At 39.4% G+C, this 22,034-nt stretch overlaps 1 long non-coding RNA gene across 1 annotated transcript in view; it reads right to left on the bottom strand.

Moving 5' to 3' along the window:
• Positions 1 to 21,146, bottom strand: part of LOC127692689 (uncharacterized) — a 56,009-nt gene extending 34,863 nt beyond the window's left edge. Inside the window, exon 1 of the long non-coding RNA XR_007979512.1 lies at positions 20,930 to 21,146. This is a non-coding gene — a long non-coding RNA (uncharacterized LOC127692689). The remainder of the gene's footprint in view (positions 1 to 20,929) is intronic.
• Between the last annotated feature and the right edge of the window lie 888 nt (positions 21,147 to 22,034).

Raw genomic sequence — 22,034 nt, 5'->3', positions numbered from 1 at the left:
TGGTTTGAACAGTACCCTATATTAGAAATAAATTCCCTACATATAATATTAAGCTATAATTTTTAATAGCTACTTCATTAAATGACCACCTTTCTGAAGGGACAGGATCAAGTCTGATTAGTGCTTATGGGTTCTAAGAGGATCCCATGCAGGCCTATTTTAAATATGCATATACCTTTATTTCTGGCAACAACTGTTTCACTTCTTTTTACATCTATCACTATATGTGTGTCTCTTAGAATCTAGCCTGTATTTCTCTCTCAGTGATATGAATGAGAATGTTTGGGAGATCCACCTGACTCTATAGCCCAGAAAAACATGTGCAATTTGAATTGAAAAGGTTTTGCAAACTGCTTAGTCAACAATTGCGGTACATATACCTACACACATGCATGCAATCACAATCCCACCACCACTTATAAAAGTCATCAAAAAGTGCAGGAGTGTTCCCCAGACCTCCTTCCCAATATCTGCAGGTACATTCTCAAAATTCTTGTCTCAAACAGTCATTACCAATCCATCAATATTAATGAAGAACTGAAGCCTGTTTTCCATCTTTAATTTAGTCTACCCTCAGATAAGGAGCATGAAAGCTATGACAAAGAAGTTACAAAGATCAAAAAGCTAGTTGATGACAGTCTTAGTTGGAAAAGCCCCAGATCTGTGCCTTCCGGTCCATACCACAGTGCCTACCTGGAATGCTTCTCATTTACCCTGACCTGTAGTGTTCCTTGATCCCTTCATGTCTGTAGGGACAATTTGGGGTTTCAGTTTCTTAAAAAAAAATGCAGAGAGAGAGAAATATTATTTTTCATTTTAATACCAGGGGTGGAATATGGGGCCACGTCAGACTGTCCAGAGCAGCCGACTGTGATTTACCTTGTGCTCTAGCAGGGGCATGATTTTGCCAGCTGCAGTTTCTGCAATTATGTGATGTTTGAAATGCTTTGGACTTTTCAGAGAGAATATAAACACTAGAGCCTTGAGAGGCAGGGATGAGGGTGGTTGTTTGCTGTTAGCCATGGGTTTGTAAGTAGCCATGTGCAAAGAAGATACAAGAAGAAGAAATTAGATATCCTGAAGGCAAAAATCAAACTTGGACCAAGGAACTTGATGCCCTAATCAGCAGGAAGTAGTCTAATGATAACCCTGCCCTTTCCCCTCTATTCCCTTTTTCTCTCCTATCTAGTGTTAGGAGGCTGAAAGGCTGGAAGAAATAGGATGGGGAAGGGTGAAAGAGAAAAGAACCCACAAAGTGGCTAACTCCACCTACACGTCTCCATAGTTTAACTCCTTACCAATTTCATTGTGATAGATACCTATGCACCCCAATTCTTTTTCTTTTAGAGAATGTCAATGTCCCTGGCATTGAAAGGGAAGAAACTTACCATCATTTCACACCTACGCAGGTAATGACTGCCCACTTAACCTAGCATTTCCCACTAAGCCATCAGCTATGTCTCGGAAGCTTTCACAGTACTCTTTCTATTTTAAACAAAAACAGAAAAAAAAATGTGTTATAGTCAGAAGACTCAGGCAGAAGAATCAAAGAGTTCTTAGCTAGCTTGTGATACACACACACACACACACACAGTTTGTTTAATATCATGATGAAAAAATAACTGCTGTGTCTGTATCTTTCCAGTTCATGCACTGAATAGAGCAGTACTCACCATACCTTGTCTGAACCTCAGAAAAGATGAAATTTGAAAATCCTTAAACAATGAATTTAGAAAGTGTATCCAAAAAGATAAAATACTCCAAAGTAAAATGTTAATGAACAGACTTACATGCAAGATAAGTATTCCTTGCCAAGAGATGTATTTCCTACATTTATTTCTGTGAACCATTCCTTAATGCACATACTTCTAGAAAATTTGAAAGTGTTTGACTTCCTGTTTATTATTTTAACATATTAACCTATACTGGTTGATTTGGGTTGTTTTGTTTTGTTTGTTTTTTTTTAATTCTCATATATTGTGTGCCTGCTAAACTAGTACAAAATTTATTACTAAAACAAACTGGTATCACATCCCTCAGAATAACTCCTGTAAGTCTGATATTTCTGTACCCAGGATAAAGACAAGAAACTAATAGATCCTTATCTCTTGTATCAGGCAAATGCCATATTCATTTTCATGTACATTAACTCAAAATACTCAAGCATAAATACTTTTTTGCCTGTTTTATAGAAAGAAGAAATACTGATCAAAAAGCGAAAGATATCAAAGTCTGAGCAGGAGTTAAGGAGGGTGTAATGGGGGTGGGGAACATACCAGAATTAAATAGTATTGGTGATGCTGTACTTTAAGATGACCCAATTTATGGCGTGTGATTATATATGTATGATAACTAATTCGATTCATAATCCAAGTGAAGGATATTTAGGAAGTCTTGTACCATTTTCAACTTTCTTATGGGTGTAAACTCATTTCAAAATTAAAGTTAATTTTCTCAAGGCATAACAGTATGGACATATAATATTAAAGTTGTAGGGTAAATTCTGTTATATTTTTCAAGCCACATGTAAAAACAGATAAAACAATGCCCTCAAGACTACCTTTCTTCAGTAGTAGAATTAATATTCAAATTCAGATCTTTGTTAGCTCCAAAGGTATCATTCCCTTTATTGTAAAGCCAAAAGTAACAGTACTGAGGTATCACTTAAAAACATAAATCTCTTCACTATTATACACATTTACATGACCCTTTCAGAAATAAAACTCTATTAAATAAATGTTTTAATGAAGACTTACACACACACACACACACACACACACACACACACACACACACACACACATGTACTCTGTCTTCATGCACATCAGAAGAGGGAATCATAGAATCATATCCATGATTGTAAGCCACCATGTGGTTACTGGGAACTGAACTTAAGACCTCTAGAAGAGCAATCAGTGCTCTTAACATCTGCGCCATCTCTTCAACACAACCAAATGTGTTTTACTTAGAAACTCTAAAGTCTGTGTACTATTCATCAATCTTTAACAACTGGTTTTCTGTATGCAAATAAGATGTCATTATTTTTAAAACTTGCAATATGTAAGAATATCCAAATGTAAGCAGCTAAAGAAAAATTTATTTGTACAGAAATGTATTTCTTTAATTGCAAAATAAAAATGTTCAAATTAAAAAAAAATTCTGTGCTACATTAAGTTCAGGACAAAAAATAACTGTGTGTATAAGCCAGTGATTCACAATCTGTGTGTCATAACCTCAAAGAAACCAGCAGAAAATAGAGATATTTACAAAGAGATACTGCTACAATACATCACAATAGCAAAATTACAGTTATGAAGTATCAAGTAAAATTATTTTATGAGAAAATGTATTTTATGAGAAAATGTAACGGTCGCAGCATTAGGAAGGTTGAGAACCACTGGTGTAAGGGGAGATCCTAAACAATATAGCAGTTAGTTATTTCTGAGTGAATGATTTAAAAAAAAAAACGGCAAAAACAAACAAAATAAATGGCTTTGTCCTCCCCTGTCACAACTGCAGAGCTGGTGGCACCAAGAAACAACAGTGAATGTGTGAAAACTCTGCAGTGGTGGTAGGAGTTTTTAATCAAGAAGTTATTTCACTACTTTAAAAAAACATATACTTATGGGTTACCAACTTCTCACAATATCTTAAAATTGAATTGTGAGTTTTTGTGCACTTACTAACATACTAATTTACCAAGCATTGACATATAATATGATTGGCATTTACATAAGTCAGTATATCTGGGTTTGATTTGTTGGCTTATGACTAAATATTTTTAGTGTGCCAAGTCTATAAAGTGTCCATATGCCTTTACAAATCAGATTTACTCAAGAATGTTACGAAGTGGAATTCAGAGTTCCACTTGTGAAGGAGCTTAAAGAAACAGAAACATTTCTTTTTAAGGGAAGGATTTGTTAGGTAGAATTCTGAGAGAAACTCTGATTTAACCAGTAAAGTTTTTATTTCTTTAATCAGCTAGCTGTCCAGTAATTCCAAATTCACCACTGTACAAAGTCTTCTGTACTCTGTACAAGTCTGTGTCATTAGCCCAAGCAGCAGCAGGCCTCCCTAACTCAGTCACCTGTGACAAACAAAACATCCAACTCCCTGTGGAGGATGCAGCATGCCCAGTTCAGCACCCTACAGCCTTACCATCCCCAGCCCCTGGGATTTCAGACAAGGCTGCTCCTATTATTAGCCAAGCTGACACCTAGCTTTCGACAGAGCTGCTGGGGATCCTACAATTTGAAACTTAGCTTCCTCTCATGTAATCTACCAGCTGTGAATTCTAATTTTCTCACCTAACGTAAAATCAAACATATCTGCATTAATTTGATTAATACTACAAAAGATGGCTAACAGAAATGGATTGGAAAAGTGTAAAGACCCTTTCTATTACTTTAATTTGGCCATCTAACTTTTTCTAATGTACAAATTATTATATATTATTAGGGAGAAATCCTTGGGAGTTCAATTTTCAAAACAGAAAAAGTATTTAGGAATACAAATTATTAGTCCTAAAAATCATTTAGGAATACACTGCAGGACATAGAATTTAAACCCAATGCCTCTGTACTATTGCTGACCTCAAGACCCAAACAAGCCTAACCTTTTAAATGTGATATGAAATTTAAAGACAGTTATGTTTAGGCAGTAATTTAAAGATTTTACTTCAGGATTTGGGGGAATGGCTCAGGTGGTTTATAAAGCACTTGTCTTGAAAGCTTGAAGACCTAAAACTGGCAGGTCTGATGGATAACACACGCTGGTATCCCCAGTGTTGAGAGAAAAGAGACAAGAGAACCTCTGGACCTTCCTGGCCAGCCAGCCTAGCTAACTGCTGTCTTCTGGTCTCTAGTACACATACACACATGCCCACATACATATGTATGCACATGCACACACACACACATATATAGACAGTTATTTTATTTTAACTACAGCAAAACAATGATAGGAAATAAAGATCATAAAACAAAACAGCATTAAATTTTAATCAATTATCAGTAAGAGAATTGCACAATCCTTTTCTGTATGCAAGGCCCCAATGGCCTATTTATTAATGAGAAAAGTCATTGAATCTTTCACTTTAAAAATCTTTAATTGTCACAGATCCTGTGGTGTATTCCTTCCCAAGTGCTGACTGGAATCTCTTAAGTCCACAGAGTACAGTCACCACACAGCACAGCACAATGCTAACCACCACAAACCATCACTGCATTAACTGCTCCCAGTCTTAAGACTTTAATTTCTACGGGACTGTAGTTCAGAGACTTAGAACTGGTAAAGTTCTCTTTTAGCAGGCATAGACAAGGATCACATATTTTCATACATGCTTGTGCACATAAAAAACATTTACTGCTCTAGTCACAAGCATGTCCAAGACAGAATTTCTAAATTGGTCTGTAAAACTCTCCTTGGAGCATGTTCATAGAATATTTGTCAAATCATTGTCAACCATGAAGATTAAGTGACCAGCACTTCAACCAGTCTCTTCTACAAGTTGATCTTTGTAAAACTTGAAGGGAAAATAAATTCTGAAAAACTTCACTCTCATACTGAGCTGTCAATCCAGAGATGAAACAGCAAAGTCAGCTGACACAGTGTATAATTATCAGCAAAGGCAGATATGCATGTCAGCTCAACTAAAATTTTTTTCACTGCTTAGACTTTTTCCTCAGACTCAGAAAGACGCATGGTATGTATTCACTTATATGTGTATTAGCTGTTAAGTCAGTGATAACCAAGTTACAATCCAGGAGAACCACAGAGGATCAGTGCCTTCGTCAGCCAGCATCAGAGAAGCTTCCTCCTGCAGCAGATGGGAACAGATAGAGATCTAACCAGACATTACACAGAGAGTGAGAGACACTGGGGCCCGAAATGGGATGTCTCCACCAAGCCCTCCATCAGCCCTAACTGGAATGTCCTCCCCTCTGGGTTCAGGGGACCTGGGGGAAGAAGATGTTAAAGAGCCTAAGAGCCAGAGGGGGGGGGAGACACCAAGAAAACAGGGTCTTCTAAATCAGCTGAGTAAAGCTCATAGGAACTCACAGAGACAGAGCAGCATGCACACAGGGCTTACTCACGTCTGCAGCAGGTCCTCTGCAGATACGATATGGATTCTAGTTCAGTGATCCTAAGGGATTCCGGAAGGTATGGACAAGTGTGTCTGATTCTGTAGGCTTCTCTTGGATCTTCTCCTTCTGTTGTTTTGCCTTAGACAACTTGGATGCAATGATTTATCTTATTATATTTTATTATTATCTCTTAGAATCCTATTCTTTTCAAAGGAGACTGAAAAGGAATGGAGCCACACCAGAAAGGATGTGGGGAGGAACAGAGAGGAGCAGGGGAGGGGAAAGCCTGATCAGGATATATTATGCAAGAAAAATTAATTTTCAATAAAAGGAAAAAAAACCTTTCCCCTGGACATACACTATTTCTGCAAAACATAAAGTATATGGTATATTTTAAACAGGATCTGTGTACACTGTTAAGCTGCTATGTGGTAAAAACTTCATTCCTATAGCAGGTCCTCCAGATAAAGCTAAAAGTTAAAACACATGCTGTGGCAGGTCGACATCCAATTACTAGAAGTAAGCATGTCAGAGATATAATTAGTTACGACACTAGGACAGGCATGCATGTTTCAACACACACAGCTCAGAACAACGCTTTGGCACTGTATGACAGAGGACTTAAACCAAAGACTTAAAGAAAGGTTACAGAGTGTGTATATACTTTTTATTATTATTACCTAAAACTTGCCACACCAAATTATTTCTTTTAAGTTATAAGCATATTTGATTTGTATAAACATCTTTTTAAAGACTTCTCAGGAGAAATGAAAAAAGAGAGAGAGACCTACTCCCCTCTTTCTCTAAGCCTTCCACATTAAAGAAATTTATGTAAGAAAATTTGTTTTATAGAAAAAGAACAGGACTGGTGGGGTTGTTCAATGGACAGAGGTGCCTGCCACCAAGGTTGACAACCTGAGTTTGATGCCTGAGACCCGCATAGTTGAAGGAAAGCATCCAATCCCATGCACATGCATGTGCACGTGTGCACACACACATTAAATATAAATAAAGGGAAAATATGTATCTTCCAAAGAAGTTGACCAAATGCACTTATAAATTCTGATAAAATCCTAAAATCTAATTACAGGCTTCTCAATCATGAATAAATCCAAATCTTGAAAATAAAACACATGAGGCAACACGACTTGATGTTGACAAAGTCTGTCTGAGAGATGTAAAGATACCTGCCCCTCAAACCAAAAGAACTATGTAAAAAAATTAAATGGAAGATGATTCTATCAAAAAAACTTAGTAGTAAATCACGACCAATTAGATTTTTATCCAATAATAAAATCGTAACATTAAAAAGATGTTAAGATGCAGAACACGGAAGCACACATCTGTAAGTTCGTGGTGCTGAGGCAGAGGTAAGCCTCCCACAGGTGGCTGGCCAGGCAGGCTAGCTGGAAGGGTGAACTCAGGTTCAGTCAGAGCCCTCTCTCAACAACTGAAGCAATAGATGAGGCTATCAACATGGGCCTGTGGCTTCCACACCTGACTACAAACATTCTCAGATCACCTGCCACTCATAAATGAAGCCTCTTTCCTGAGAATTTTAGCAAATGTGTTTGTTTTGTTGATAACATTAATACTAATACATAAATTCTAATCAAAAAAGTTCCAAAATGGCAAGGTGGAAACACACACAACACACACACATACACACACACACACACACACACACACACATCACAAAGCAGATTTCAAATGTGACAGCTTTAGACTTCCCAAAACCTGCAAATGAAATCCCATAGATAATGTTAGGTGCAGTGAAGAGGACGTAGGCTGAATGGATGCTAGACACATAAAGCTTGTAATTAAGTGCATTCTCGAGTATAATCACCCACCCTGGAACAAGATCAAACATTCGGAACTTATTCAATGTAAAGCAGCTAGACCTTACACTCCCACAGGAATACAGCACATGACAATGAATGATGACCTAAATCCCATCTAGTAGGCCAAATGGCCCATGAAGTCAGTGCACATGGTCCCTCCACAGACACTGTTAATTACGCCCTCAGGTTTTGGTCCAGCAGAGCCTACCATCTTAAAATAAGGCCTGCAGAGAGCCCTCTCTTCCATCACAGAACTATGTAAGAAGCCTGTTATGTAAGTTTTACAAAAGACTGAGATTTGGCCAAAAGAAAATGTATAGTAGGTTACAGCAAACAAGAAAAGAAAAGTACTAATGTTTACTTCCAACATGAGCGAGCACCTCAGAATTTTTACAGATCCAAAAGTTCCAATATTACACATAAAGCTGGAGCAAAAGAAATGATTCAACTGCTACCCCACCCCAACCCTAAAAATCTACCCATTTTCTGGGAAGAATGTGACTCCCAAGTATGAATTCTGAACATTGTTTTTCTATTGTATAACAATAAAATAATTCTAAGATCTACAGATTCCATGCAAAATTAGTATTTTCTACTATTAAGAAAGGTAGTAGGATGAAGCAGAAGAAATTTTAACGGTGTAATTTAGCCAAAATCACCCTAATTAATAAAAAATGCTTTTCTTTTTGAGGCAATGTCTCACTCTGGTCCAATCTGTCCCAGAACCCACTCTGGAGTCCAGAATGACTTCAAAATACTGATAATCCTCCTGCCTCAGCTCCAGAATGCTCAGATTACAAAAACAAACCACCACATCCAACAATAATTCTTTTCTTAATTGATACCCAAGAAGTCATAAAAATAAATGGGTTTATCAAAACATAATTTACAGGAGCTACAAAAGAACCAGATATACATGATATGTATGTATATGTATGCATAATAATAAGTTAACTTTAAAAATCAAGGGACTAGAGAAATGACTCAGGGTAAAGTGCTTGGTATGCAAACATGAGCACCTGAATTTAGGACCTCCATACCCACATAAAACATGGCAATACACATCTATAATCCAAATACTGAGAGGTGGAGGCAGAGATAGGCTGGTTTTTGCTGGTTAGCCTTTGTGAGTTCCAAGTTCAGCAAAAGACCCCATCTCCCAAAGAAAAGCAACAGAGGAAGACTGGATGCTACCTTCTGGTCTCCATATACACAGAACAGGCATGGGTACCTACATGCATGCGCATGTACTCAAACACACACATACAGTCCACATATAGTCCACACAATAGAAACTGTTTAATAACTGCCTTTTATTTTGACATGAGTATCAGTATGAATGTCAGCCCCAGAAATACTTGAACAAATTTCTGCTTCCCCAGATTTTACCTTTCTAATGTCACGAGTATTTGTTTATGCACAACACACAGATTTGCTCAACCAAGAGAAAATATACAATGTAGGTTTATACGTCAGCTTTTACTTTTGAGCCTAAAAGCTCTCTATAAAACTGTTTAATGTCACAGGGTACCCCTGCCATCTCACATTCTGCTTAAAACTTTTCGTAGCTATGTGTGGTCACATATGCCCACAATGGCAACTCTTGGGAGAGCGAAGCAGGACTGAGCTGGAAACCAGCCTCACATTCTCAGCAAGACTCTGTCCCTGTAGTCTCTTCAGAAGCTTTCACAGGCAATGGAGAATAGTATTTTTACTCTGAATTCATAAAATCTATCTTAAAGGAGAACTATCAGTGGTTTGGCAAATGGAGTTGGTTATTTAAGTCTATAAAACAACAAGTTGGTCAACAGAAAGATGCTACAACAGGTATGTATGTTAATCTTTATCTGCATAAAACTTCACATCAATTCTTACACAGCTCTGTTTTCTTTTTTTCAAATGTATTTAAAGTTCTAAACATTGTAGGGGAAAGACACCAACATCAATGCTGTTACTGCAGGATACTTCCAACATTACACTTGCTCAAATGTCTAACTCACCATTTATAACTATTTTTGGAGTCAACTTATTAATTGAATTCAAAAACTTAATTTTGACTTTTCTGATCAAAAATGGAATTATATTATTTTATCACCAACCAGATGCATCATGTTATCCAATGATTCAGAAAGCCAAAACTTAGGTCACAGAAATCTTGATAGCATTACAAGAATTAGACATGGGTGTCTAAAACCAATTTCAAATGAATACCTCTAAGGCAGGCATTTATAGCTATGGCACCATTACTACATGATCTTCCATGATAACTAATTTATCAAGAATAGTGTATATTTCTGCTTATTTGTGCTTTTTGATTTTCCCTACATATTTAGTAAAACATTAATTACCTTAATAGATCATTCAGGTGTGTAGATCTCACCAAATACCTAATTAAAGTTCTTCAAAGGTTATGTTTTTTGCTTTTTGAGACAGGATTTCATGTGCAGTCTGGTCTTGATCTCATGTGCGCAGACTGGTCTTGAACTCATGATGTCCTTGTACTCCTGATCCTCCTTCCTCTACTTCCTGAATACTAGAAATATATTTTTTTGTTGTTGTTGGGGGAAGGGCATCAAACCCAGGATTTTGCACATGTTAGGTAAGCTCTCTACCACTGAGCTACTCAAGCCTATATTATACAATCTTATCTCACTTAAGAGGTTAAAGTCAGTGCATAAACATACTTCCAGACATTACATATATCATCTATTCCTGTATCTTCAAAATTATAATTGTAATTGCAGAGCATTACAACATTAAACTGTATGTGTATTATATCCTAATAAAATTGTTTCTAGAAATTTCAATCATAGGAACAATAAAATTAACTAAGTTTATTTAAAAGTCTAAGCTATTCAAAATTATGGGGAAAATAATAAAAAAGATCTCAAAAGATGGAAAGATCTCCCATGCTCATAGATTAGAAGGATTAATATAGTAAAAATGGCCATCTTGCCAAAAGCAATCTACAGATTCAATGCAATCCCCATCAAAATCAGTTTTTCATAGAGTTAGAAAGAGCAATTCTCAAATTCATTTGGAATAACAAAAAACTCAGGATGAAAAAAACTACTCTCAACAATAAGAGAACTTCTGGGGAAATCATGGTCCATGACCTCAAGCTGTATTATAGAGCAATAGTGATTAAAAAAAAAAAACTGCATGGTATAGGTAAAGAGACAAGCAAGAAGATGAATGGAATAGAATTGAAGACCCAAAAATGAACCCACACACCTATGGTCACTTATATTTGACAAAAGAGCTAAAACCATCCAGTGGGGTGGGGAAAAAGACAGCATTTTTAACAAATGGCGCTGGTTCAACTGGAGGTTGAACAGCATGTAGAAGAATAAAAATTGATCCATTCTTATCTCCTTGTACAAAGCTCAAGTCCAAGTGGATCAAGGATCTACACATAAAACCAGACACACTGAAGCATGTAGAGAAGAAAGTGGGGATGAATCTTGAACACATGGGCACAGGGGAAAAGTTCCTGAACAGAATACCAATGGATTATGCTCTAAGATCAAGAAATGACAAATGGAACCTTTTACAAAGGAAAAAAAAGAATTACAAAGCTTCCGTAGGGTAAAGGACACTGTCAATAGGACAAAGCAGAAACCAATAGATTGGGAAAAGATCTTTATCAATCCTACATCTAATAGAGGGCTAATATCCAATGTATGCAAAGAACTCAAGAAATTAGACTCCAAACAATCAAATAAACCTTTTAAAAATGGGGTACAAAGCTAAACAGAGCTCTCAACTGAGGAATATCAAACAGCCAAGAAGCACCTAAAAAAATGTTCAACATCCTTAATCATCAGGGAAATGCAAATCAAAACAACCCTGAGATTTCACCTCACACCAGTCAGAAGGGCTACAATCAAAAACTCAGGTGTCAGCAGGTGCTGGTGAGGATGTGGAGAAAGAGGAACATTCCTCTTTTGTCAGTGGGATTTCAAGCTGGTACAACCACTCTGGAAAGCAGTTTGTCAGTTCCTTAGAAAACTAGACATAGTGTTATCTGAGGACCACTCCAGCATATACCCAGAAGATGCTCCAACATGTAATAATGACACATGCTCCACTATGTTCATAGCAGCCTTATTTATGATAGCCAGAAACTGGAAAGAACCCAGATGTCCTTCAACAGAGGAATGGATACAGAGAATGCGGTACATTTATACAATGGCGTACTACTCAGCTATTAAAAACAATGAATTCATGAAATTCTTAGGCAAATGGATGGAACTAGAAAATATCATTGTGAGGTAACCCAATCAAAAAGAACACACATGGTATGCACTCACTGATAAGTGGATATTAGCCCAATAGTTTAGAATACCTAAGATATAATTGACAGACTTCATGAAGCTGAAGAAGAAAGACTCAAGAGAGGGTGCTTCGTGATAGAATTCTTAAATGTTGCACTCAACAAACATAAGACTTGTGCATTGCACATGATGTATCTTAGGGCAAGATGGTGGCATCAAAAGCTGTGAGTGTCAGGGGGGGGCAGGTCTACCTGATGAGACTTGCCCAATAAAATTCAGAGGACAGAAGAGGATGATGGGGAGGAGGGGTTGTTCCTGAGAAATAGGTGCTGGAAAAGATCATGTAGCTGGGGTTGGGTCTGGATAAGGATCAATCAATCAACTGATTCCAAGGCCTATAGCACCTAAGCACGGGGCTCTCTGAGCAGGCTAGATCTCAGCTCGTCAACACATCTTTCTACTAATATTTCCCTCATTGCTCCACATCACCTCTGTAATTTCTTCATTCTCCCCTCCACCCACCTCCACTTAATCTTCTATATAGAACACAAATATCCAAATGTAAAATTTTAAATGTGAGAATTTTAAATTTTTAAACAAATAAAAATGTCTCACTTTAGAGCGAGTACTCTTAAAACTTGCACACTACTGAAAACTGAGACTAAAACTGTGCATAGGAAAGCGGTGAGCACCGGTGGCTCAACCGGCTTCTGTCTCACGGGTGCTATCAAGTGGATGTTGAGGGTCTTCTTATCTTTATACCTTCTCTTCTCGTAACAAGTCTGTCTGTCTCCATAAAGTGTTCATGAAGGGACAAAGAGCTGAAAGCTCAAAATAAGTATCGCGAAAAAGTCAGTGCTGGTGTCAAATGACAGAGATGGCTTTCACTTTTTCATCACTTGTTCATCATAAAACAATGAATTGGAAGTCTGATATCACATAGTATGCAATACTATTATGAATCTTTACTAAGTATCTAATATTGGCCCAAACGTAAGAGAAAAGAGAAGCAGAAAAGAAAAGAGGAACACACCAATACCAAAAGCAGGAGATGGCTTTCTCCAGTACTTTGTAACTAGACCCAAGCCCTTTCTTTAAATGTTGTGGCTCCTTCGTCCTACAGGTCACAGTCTTTGCCTCTGGCCTGTCTCCATGGTCACCTACCCCACACTAACACAGTGCTGCACACAGGGAAGCAGCATAGAATATGCCCCCAAGAAATGCCAAAGAGGAAAGTGAGCACTGCTATTCTCATAAAACCCATCAAAAACTGGACCAGGCACAGCCCCTTCAGTAAGGTGCTCCCAGGACCCCTGCTTGAGAACATTTAAACATATAAAGATAAGGGATATGCTAAGCTATATGGAAAGGGGAGGCAGAAAAAAAGTAAGAGGGGTAAAAGCTGTTGGGGTTCTTTACCTAAGTGCTCAGCCTAGGAGAGGGGCCAGAGTTGCCCTGGAATCAACACAATTAGATCTCTCCCTATCTGAGAGGAAGTACTCAAGACTCCCATGTCCATCCGGAATGTCTTCTGATCATATTCCAAAGCACAAAGTATTGAGAAACATCCGGATAATTTAATACCGACCTAAATGAGGCTGCAAAGACACGTCAATTCCATCTACAGGGCACAGAGATGTTTGCCCTCATAGAATATACTGTGTTGCACGTGTTCCCAAGCCTGTGCTTGTGCACACACACACACACACACACACACACACACACGTGCATGCTACTCTTACCCCTCCCATTCACAGGTATGGATGCATCTTACTCCCACATAAGCATATATAAGTGTGTGTGTGTGTGTGTGTATGTGTGTGTGTGCATGTGTATGCACACATGTGTGCTTCTGTTACTCCCACCTCTCAGTCAATCGGGAAAAAAAGAACGATAAGCCACTAAAGGAAAGGTTGCTTTGAAAAGAACATTGAAAAAAAATGATGTTTCTAGATGTAGCATAGAAGACCAAAGACTTGTTTTCACTCTGTGGTTATTCTTTAATGGTATTTATCCTGTACTGCATTTTGTACTGCTTAATTTTAGGGTTATTGCTTCTACTTCACACATAAGACCTTGAGCACCAAATTTTTTATATCACAAAACCTCAAAAGTTTGATAAATTTTACCTTCTAAAATAAAAAAGGAAATGTAGCTTGGAGTGGGTGTTCACACTGCAGTACCAGCACTGGCCAGACAATAAGGATCAGGAAATCCAAACCAGCCTTGGCTACATAGCAACTTTGTAGCCAACCTGAGACACCACTGCCCCTCACCCCACCCAACCCTGACCCACCCAGCCCCCACCCCACTCCATCTCAAAACAAAACAAGACTAAAAATGTCTAAATGTTGAGTTCTACTTTGCAAAACAAAGCAACTAGAACTCACACACCTGGGCAGGATGTAGAACTTACACATAAAAACCTCACAAAGTTTAAGAGCTTTTCTGTCTTAATCAATCAGTACAGGACTGTCTAAAGGCAGTGGTTTTCAACCTTCTAATGCTGTGACCTTTTAATATAGCACCTCTTATTGTTGTGACCCCCCAACTATAAAATTATTTTCATTCCTACATTATAAAAAATTTTGCTACTGTAAATTTTTATTTTTTTTATTCTTTCATACAATTATATCCCTAACTCAGTTTCCCTTCCCTCCTCTCCTCCACGTCTCTCCCTGAACCTTCCTTCTCCCCTAGATCCATTCCTCCTCTACAGGCCTCCCAGGGATATTAACACAGCACAGTAAGATGCAGAAAGACTAGTTACCTCCCTTCATTTTTAGGCTGGACAAGGCAACCAAGTAGAAGAAAAATGGTCCCAAAAACAGGTAAAAGAGTCAAAGACAATTTCCCACAAGAAGATCAACCTATACAAACCATAGCATACATGCATAGAGCCTAGGTCAGACCCCTGAAGGCTCCCTGATTGCCACTTCAGTCTCCCTGAGCACCTGATGAACCCTGGTTGTTGACTCTGGTTTTTCTTGTGTTCTTGACCCCTCTTCTGGTTCCTATGACCCCCATCTTCCTCAGAATTCCCTGAATCCAGTCTAATAATTGGCTGTGGGCTTCTGCATCTGTGCCCATCAGTTGCTGGATGAAGACTTTCTGATGATGATTATGCTAGGCTTTAGGTTCTGGTCTATGAGTATAGCAGAATCATTTCATTGACTGCTCATGTTTGGTTCTATCCTGGGACTCTGGACTATCCAGTCTCTGCTCTTGGTCCTCCAGGCAGTGTCAGGGGTGGGCTTCCTCTTATAGCATGAGTCTCAAGATGGAGACTGATTGGCTGGCCACACCCACAAGTTCAGTGCCACCTTACAGGTAGGATAAATCATATACTGAAACTTTGTGGCTAGGTTGATGTCCCACTCCCACCACTGGAAGTTTTGCCTGGTTACAGAAGACAGCTCACTCCGGCTCTGTACCCCTAGGAGTCTTTAGCCAGGGTCATCATTGTAGGTTCCTTAGAGTTTCTACTGCACTAGGTTTCTACCTCACCTTTGAAATGCCACCCAATTCCAGTTGTCTCTCCCAGTACCCTCCATCCTCCTTCCATCAGATCCTTCATGCTCCAGTCCATTTTTCCTTGTTATGAGCTGTAATATACATACCAGATATGCAGATTTCTGATATGCAACCCCTGTGAAAGCGCTGTTTGACTCCCCAAAGGGGTCGTGACCCTCAGGTTGAAAACCACCAGCCTAAGGTCTCATGTAAAACCCCCAGTGAGTTATTCTACATATAGCACACAGACATTCATCTGATGGCTCTTAAAATCTGAATAACGGAATGCTTGTCCCATGCCATACTGGGTTTAGTACAAAGCATGAAAAACAAAGATTTATGATACTGTCATATCAGTACTTCAGAAATATAATTTCATAATAGTACTAAAACATTTGGTGACCCACTCATTATTGATCTATGTCATAAATAAATATACCTGTATTTGTCCATCCAATCTCTATTTCTCTTTCTCTTACCTAACTCCCAGGCACTCTTCCAACCTCTGTCTTCAGGGAGCTGGGATCACAGGAACATCTCCCAACTTCTCATGGACACTCCTGCCACACATTTGTACACACTCACACAAACTCCCTGTCATTGTGTCATTGTGTGGTTGCTCTTTGGGATCACAAGTGCTACTGTGATCAATGACCAATAAACAGCTCCAAGTCTTTCCTATAATTTTCTTTTCCTTTGTTTCTCCAGACAAACAAGTTCAGTCTTGGCTGTCCTGGAACTTCCTCTCCTGACCAGGCTGGACTCAGACTCACAGAGAGCCACTGCCTCTGCCTCCAGAGCTCTGGGATTAAAGCATCAGGAGACTCATTACCCCCAACAGTCCACTGAAGCCACTAAGGGGACACCAGAAAACAAGTGGCAATCACTGGCTACAACGAGGGTAGACTAGGGGTATGGATTTGCTGTCCCTTTCTTTAGAGTCAGGTAGCAACCACCTAAGAAATAAGGATGCATACCTCATCTCTTAAAGACAGGAAGGCTGTTTAAGAAGTGCACTGAGTAATGAATTTAACTCATGCACTAGACTCTATTGTAAGTCAACTGATGACATTTAAATTTGGCTTGAGACCTGGCAGAACTTATGAGATTAAAAACAAAGTCCACTGTTAATTTTATTTAGAGTTAATAGGCTCTGGAGTGAGACTGTTTCCAAAGAAATCTGATGTTTTATTCCAACCATTTTGAAAGAGAGGAAATCTTTAACTTTCCTACTATTTCTGGATGCAAACATGGCAGGTGTTGATAGAGTGCACTTCACTAATCTTCTAATTACAGAATAAAAGAGATCAGAAGCCTTGGGGCAGGGAACTGAGGGCTTTCTTTGCATGATTTACATTCTAGTTAGTGACACTCTTTATGTCCTCGAATACGGTATCAATCCATAATTACAGGTGACTTTCTTAATCCAATATAGACATGACAAGACATACTAAGAACAGAAATGTAACATTGCTTGTACAATATAAACAAGTTATAAAATTTAATGTGGGTCAGTATAGAGTACTTATCTCTCACATGAGAGGCCTCAGTCCAATCCTCAGGAAAAGAGAAAAAGAAAAAAAATATATATATATATATATGTATGTATGTGTGTATGTATATAAGCAAAGGTCATGTATCTGATAGATATAAAATTTTTTATCATACCAATTTTATAAATGATTTTAAATTCTTTACAGAATATCCACAGGGAACAAAGTTACAATCCTCAGATTATGTCATGAGGTATCACTTTAAATTGGCTAATTACTATTTTCATGTGTAAACACTTGTGAGGGGAAAACCCCACATTCTCTCCAAATATAAATGTGACCACTTGGCCACCTAATTAATAGCTGATGCCAAATAATAATGAAACTCTGTCTAAAATAACTGGCACAAAGCCAAAAGCAGACAAAGCAATTATATAAAATGGTTCATCAGAATACTAGAAAAGCCATGATTTAAATAGAAATGAATATAGGTTTTATTAGCATGAATGAAAAGAAAATTAGACCTTTTTCTTTAACATATTCCTTTAAATTCAAGTGTGATCTAACATCGCTGCCTCTAAATTAAGTTAACTTTTTCCTGTTTGAAGGCTTCTCTAACTTGGTGAAGGGAGGCTTTGAAAAATACACCTGGTAGACTGGAGAGCGAGCTGTTTGCAAACACATCATGCCAGATTTGAACACAGTATTTACTTAAAACTTAACTAAGCAGGTTATTTTCAGTTTGGATATCATAAAATAATTTTCAGTTTTATCTCTGTTGGTGATGTTTTGTTCATGATGGAATGTCTAGAAGACAAATTTTCTCAATAATGTTTTTTCTTCCTTTCCTTTTGAGGTATTTATAAAACCAAAAACAATTATTTCTAGGTACTTAATTCCACCCTCCAGGGCATGAAGTGTGTCTGATATCATACAGAACACCTAGATTGCTTTTAAACTCAATGATAATTAAGGAACATCAGAGTAAACCCAAGCTGTTTCACAGGGAACCAGCACCTATCATCTTCTGGCTACTGAATGACAAATTTCTTGTCCCCTGGAGTTCCACCAAGAGTTGTTAGCTGATTTTTCCCCTCCCCTAAACAATAGAATGTTCTTTCTTAACATAGCCTTTACTCTTTTAGGGATCAGATAAGTCTAAGCTTTAAATGTAAACCACTGAAGGCAAAGAAAGCAAGGCCAGACACATGCAGCTACAGAAAACTTAAAAGCTCTTCCATGGCCAAGGCAAAAGAAGCAATGAGCAGAAGGAAAGATAACTCACAGAATGAGAGGAAAACATTTAAATTTCTGATATGACAGTAATATCCAAAATATATAAAGAACTCCTAAAACTCAAAAACTAGCAAAACCTATGTAATCCAATCTTAAAACGGACAAAATATCAAAAAGGGTCCTATGTCTACCTATCACACTCAACCCAAGAGAGCTGAGGCCAGAGGATAAATGGAAGCTACAGCTGGCTCAAGTCCATAACAGCTACTAGAGAGACTGAGGCAGAAGGATGAGAAATCCATGGGTCTAAAGCCAGCCTAGGCAACTTCGTAATACTTTGTCTTGAAATAAAACACATAGGAGCTGGATACACAGCTCGTTGGTAGAGTGATTATCTCAATGGCTGAGGTCCTAGATCTAATATCAGTACCTGTAGGTGGGAGGCTAAAAAGGAACATCATTCCATCCCTAGATTTCAAGGCCAGTAGAGACAACAAAACCACAGAAGAGATATGTCACCTCACAGTTGTTATCACCATATTTATCATAAAATAACAGCAGGCATTGGTGACAACATGGACACACAAAATACAACACATAGATACTCTTGGCAAGAGCATAAAATGGTACAAATGTTATTAACCCCACCCCCAATAAGGCAATTTCTCAAACTACAAAAGGCAGACTACCACATGGTATGATCCAGCAACCCTACGTCATAGTGTTATCCAGAAGGACGGAAAGAAGGAGGGAAAGAAACGCAGGGGTAAAGTGAGACCACGTTTTGGGGTTTGGTTTTTGTTTGTCTGGTTGGTTGGTTTTGCTTTATTTTTGACAACATTCCAAAACTGAGAACAAGGAAAATATTATGTAAGTTGGACTTCATCAAAATTAAAATGAAAGACAGTGTTAGGAATGTTTCTGAGGGCCACTGTTGCTCACTGTCACTAGTATTGAGTTAACATTTAACATGTAATAACATCTTGTCTGGAAAAAAACATTCTTAAACTTCTTTCAAAAAATTTTAAATTGTTTCAAAGGGCATCAAAAATATAAAAAGACAGCTCACTGAATGGGAGAAAGTATTTGCAAATCTTGAATCAGATAGAGGATTGTAACCACACCATATCAACAGCTTTTATACCTCAACTATAAAAAGACAATCTAGGGGAAGTGAATGCCTCAGCAGGTAAAGGTGTTTGCCACCAGGCTTGAAATCCTGAGTTCAAACCCTGAAACCCACATGGTAAAAGAGAGAGCCAACATGCAACACGGGACACATAGTCCTAACTTTTACCACATATGTATTTTTTAAGACCACAAGAGGTTTTTTTGGTTTTTGGTTTTGGTTTGTTTTTCTGAAGACAACTCAAATGGACAAAAAGAAGGCCACATGATCCAACAATTTTTCTTAGAGGTATACATCCAAGAGAAATAAAAACATCTGACCCTCTCCCAAATAAAGTTCTCAGCAGCATTATGCATAATAGTAAAAAAAATCCATAAATTGATGATGCTAAAAGAAACTGTGTATCCATATAATGTATTATTAAGGCACATTTTAAATGGTGATTACATGGTGGTATGTGAGGTATCTCACAATAAAGCACTTAAAACGAAACCACTAGGATTTATATCACCAAGCAGTTGTGGGGAGGCAGCCATAGAGATTACCAAACTGGTTGTTTGGCTAATAGGAATGAGAGGCAGTGCCACAAAGAGAAGGAAGTGTATGCACAGAAACGCTGTAACTGAAGCCATTATACTGTATGCTCACTTAAAACTCTGCTTTCCAAGGCAGACATCCCCAAACACTGAGTGGGTCAAGATTAGACACCAGAACCAATGGCATTCATGGTGATTCCCTGCCTTCTCCTCAACAATGAGGCTGAGCTGGGTGGCTAGTGAACCCCAGGGACCTGCCTGTCACTGCCTTCCCAGCCCTGAGAACAGCAGTGAAAGGTGCCATGCTGGCTGGCCCATTATACATGTTGGGGAGCAAGGTCAAGTCTTGCAATATGCCATTGATGTTTTGTCTGTCTTACAATAGCCACAAAAGCCACTATTACCCTGGCAGGTCAGGCCAAGCAAGTGAGTGCGAGCATTGCTAAAACAAACTCTTCATCCTTGCTGAAGCCACCTTTCAAACATTTACAAAATATTTAAAATAGCCCTGAGGCTTAACTCTAAATTTAAAGTAAGGGAAACCGCTAACTTCATCACCTACTTTGGACTCCCTTAATCTAGGAAATATTCCCAGGAACAACAAAAAAGAATAGCTCCCTCTCCTCTCCCACCTCCCACCGCATCTCTGCAGTCCCCACATGGGCTGTGCCCGCCCCCCACCCCCCTCCCCCAACCCCCTCCCCCAAGTTGGGAAAGTTGCCGCAGGATCCAGCAGCTCAGTGTATCCCGGGTCCCCGCGTCCCGCGCCCTCCCCGAGGGCACCGGGTCCCCAGAGTCCCTGACTGCCCGCCGCTCACCTAAGGCGTGGGGAAGCCCTCCTGCCCGCAGCCGCCTCGAAAACTTGGGGCCAAGTTGAGGGGTGGGGGGTGGATTTCGGGAGCGCCACCGGCTGCCCTCCTCCTCGCGCCAAGGCCCCTCGGTGCTCAGGTGACTGATTTAAACCGGTGCCCAGGGTCGCGCTCACTCCCTCGAGCTGATGCTCGGAGTTGTCCCGCTCCTCCCCGGGCCGAGGGAGAAAAGAAAGAAGGGAATGGACTGTCCGGGAGGGGGGCTGCTGGCGAGGCGGGGTGCACACAGCGGCGCGGGGGGGGGGGGGGGGGGGGGGTTGGGGGGGCGGGGAACCGGCGGCCGCGCCGGCACAAATTTCAGCTCCCGGAGCAACTGTCCAGACTGGGGTGCTCACTGCCTGTTTTGCTTTTGTCCCCAAGCTTTTCTAGGGGCTTCGGAGAGGATGTCTAGCCCTCCCCTACCCCCACCTCCCTAGACATACACCCCTCTTCAGTGGAAGGAAAAACAACTTTGGCGCTCCCCGGGGGGTACAGGTGTGGAAGTGAAGGTGGCAGCCAGCGCCTAGCTGTCAACAGGGGGGCGGGGAATGCAAGGAGCCTGGAAAGGAATGGGAAGGCTGCGAGCCCCCAAGCTTTCTACATCTTACAGCATAAGCTATTGGTGTTCTGTTCAGGAAATGTTCCCCTGTGCCCATGTGCTCAAGGCTCTTCCCCAGTTTGTTTTCTATTAGTTTCAGTCTGTCTGGTTTTATGTAGGGGCTCTTGATTCACATGACTTAAGCTTAGTACAAGGGGATAAGAATGGATCAATTTGCATTCTTCTGCATGCTGACCTCCAGTTGAACCAGCACCATTTGTTGAGAAGGCTACCACTACTTGGCATATACCCTGAGGATTCACCATCATGTAATCAGGACACATGTTCCATTATTTTCATAGCAGCCTCATTTATATTAGCCAGAATCTGGAAAGAACACAGATGTCCCTCAATGGAAGAATGGATACAGAAAATGTGGTATATTTACACTATGGAATTCTACTCAGCTATTAAAAACAACAAATTCATGAAATTCTTAGGCAAATGAGTGGAACTGAAAATATCGCCCTAAGTGAG

Source organism: Apodemus sylvaticus, chromosome 9 (genome assembly GCF_947179515.1).
Source record: "Apodemus sylvaticus chromosome 9, mApoSyl1.1, whole genome shotgun sequence".
NCBI classification, from domain to species: Eukaryota; Metazoa; Chordata; class Mammalia; order Rodentia; family Muridae; genus Apodemus; species Apodemus sylvaticus.
The sequence above is the reverse complement of the archived record's forward strand: the minus strand, read 5'-3'. Positions and strand labels throughout refer to the sequence as shown.